The following is a 3,223-nucleotide window of genomic DNA, read 5'->3' on the forward strand; positions in this document are numbered from 1 at the left end:
TACGAGACAAATACCTTAGACAGTGCTTATGATGCAGGTTATCTTGTGTTTTCGGGATACCATTAGACTCGCCAGTGCGTCTGGTATAAAGATAAGAGATTTGGTACGAGACAAATACCTTCCTTCGACAGTGCCTATGATGCAGCAGGTATGGCAGCTTATTATGGTGAAACAGGGCGTGGTTTCAGCACCAACGAACATCGGGCTACCTTCTATGCCGTCCGCTCAGCATAGTACTCAACGCCATGATGCTGCACGTGGATGATGCTGGATATCTACCGACAGGAAGCCAGCTGGAGTGAGCCACAAAGGATTATGTAATTAAACAAGAAAAAAAATGGATGCTGCATACATCACACCGGAGAATATGAACACGTGCCAGGCAGCTTCAAATTAGCCAAAGGTTGCAGCAATGGCACCTCTTGACCAATGTATGTATGCTTTGTAATCTCGCTGTATGCAATTCTGATAGAGTTGGTGGAAACGCCGAATTACCTATTTTGAAAAATGAACTAATTTGTTTTCATTTGTTCTATTCAATAATTCGCGTCGTGTTCAGAGATAAATACACGGTAAAGATCAGTGAAAACACCCGATAACCTGGAGATGTTGCATTGTACTCCACTGCGCTCTTAATACCATGCTTTCAGCCCTTCTGATATTAAGAAGACTCAATACCTTAATACAGACCGCAGTTTGGAAAGGTAGGTGACGATCTTACTCCATCTATGAAATACGTGCACCCACTTACCAGATTTTTTGTGTGTTTAAGGATAAGAGGGAAGACTGTGAGAGGTATAATGTGGGTGAAAGGGTTCCTCTCTGTCCTCCAAGCCTCCGGTTCACTCCAGTCACGACTACCACACTCTCCCTGATAAAACACCTGATGACTATCATATGTGTAACCTAACCATTTCTCAAGGGTAGGCGCCTTTTCCAGACGTACAACTCCCTCCCTCCGATGTTCTCTAACTTTCAGCCGTGCATCTCCTTCCACACGCCGCCTGAACATCTTTTTCTTTCAGATATGCGGACGAAAAGGATCCTTCTGTTGGCATTAAATAATTTACATCATCGGGTTCTTGGGTCGGTGGCGTCCAATCCTGTGATACGACCAGAATCGGTCATTTCCCGGTCGTCCTGCTGCCCGACCCGTTTAATCTCTCGAGACACTGGGTCAAAGGTCATCTGGCATCCGGGCGCTTACCCTTTGTACTTTCTCCGGCCCGAGCTATGCGTCTCACCATCCGCCTCCTTCAGTCCTCTAACAATGGTTCTGATGAGGTACCAGCGTTAACGACTGTCGAAAGAGCATTCTCTAATTGGGGTCAAGTCTCATTAGTGACCTCTCAAGATCGTGACATCATAGAGCACATTGTCAAGAACAACCGGGAATGAACTATCTGTCGGCCATCGGGTTATACGGAAAGCTTGTGTTTTCCCCGGTGAAATATTGCTATTGTTTTTTTACTTATTTGCTGTTGCTCTATGAAGCTGTGGTGAAATATTGCTGTTGTTTCTTTACTTATTTGCTGTTGCTCTATGAAGGTGTGAAATCATCTACATATGCAAATGAGGCCTTTTTCCTAATGAAACATTGTTATTGTTTCTTTACTTATTTCTTGTTGCTCTATGAAAGTGTGAAGTCATTTACATATGCAGATGAGGCTAATGGTCTTTATAGGAGATCACCCAGACTTATTCCACAGAATCTGTAATTGATAAACTACAGGATGAATGACCATTTGGATGGCCTTCCCTTTAGGTAGTTTCAAAGGAAATTCAATGGCAGACATTTTTATCATCAACATAGCTTTGGTCTTTTATCATGAACATTGGCATCAGAGTTGTAACAGAATTACTGATAAAATCGACATTAACAATAATGATAATAATGATTTTAGGATGATAGTAATTTTGCTGCAGCTGCGGATACTGATGATGATGATGATGATTATGATGATGATAATGACAGCAGTAGTGGTAGTAGTAGTAATGATAATAACGATAGTAACAGTGAGAATAATGATAATAGTAATGACAATAATAACAAAAATAAAAGTAATAATACTAAAAATAACACCAATGATAATAACAATAGTGATAATGATATTGATAACAATGATTATAATGATAATACTAATAATGGCAATAAAGCTAATAATGATAATAACACTTATGATGATGATAATAATAATAATGATAATTGTGATGATAATGATAATAACACTTATGATGATGATAATAATAATGATAATGATAATTGTGATGATAATGATAATAATAACGATAATGATAACAATAATAATGATCATGATAAAACAAAAATAATAATGATAATGATAATGATAATGCTTATAACAATAATAATGATAATATCTATGATAATGATAATGATAAACATAATGATAAGAACAATAATGATAATAATAATGACAATGATGATAATCACGATAATGATAAAAGTATCAATAATAATAGCAATGATGATAATTATTAAAATAAAAATAACAGTTATGATAGTAACAACAACAACAGCAATAATTATAAAAAAATTAATAATGACAACAATGATCTACTAATGCTAATACTAGTACTACTGTTAAAAATGATACCAATACTAACAGTAATGTTCATATAAATAATGATAATAACAAGAACATGATAATGATGATGATAGCAAAAATGATGATGGCGATAACAATGATAATAATTCATGTCTGTGATGATGTTATCAGAATCTGTAATATCTTGAGACTATTATCTATGTTTTGCACTGAACGTATACGGGTTACCATCTCCATAACCATTGATTATTTGACGCGGATGATGATGTCTAATAAATATTATATAAAGAATGTCGCCTTTGCAGTAATTTCCTTTATCAGAACTACAATCATTACGTGATTATCTATTTTTTCAGAGGAATTATCTTTGATATAATTCGTGCCCGTATATGGGTGAATAAATAGACTAACAAAATAATCAATAAATAAAATATACATGTACATATAGAAGCAAAGAGATTAAATAATAGAGGTAGATAGATAGATAGATAGATAGAGAGAGAGAGAGAGAGAGAGAGAGAGAGAGAGAGAGAGAGAGAGAGAGAGAGAGAGAGAGAGAGAGAGAGAGGAACAGAAGAGAAGAGAGAGAGGGAATAGAAGAGAGAGAGAGAGAGAGAGAGAGAGGAAGGGAGGGGGAGAGAGAGAGAAGCAGACAG

The sequence above is a fragment of the Penaeus vannamei genome, chromosome 31, assembly GCF_042767895.1.
Source record: "Penaeus vannamei isolate JL-2024 chromosome 31, ASM4276789v1, whole genome shotgun sequence".
NCBI lineage: Eukaryota > Metazoa > Arthropoda > Malacostraca > Decapoda > Penaeidae > Penaeus > Penaeus vannamei.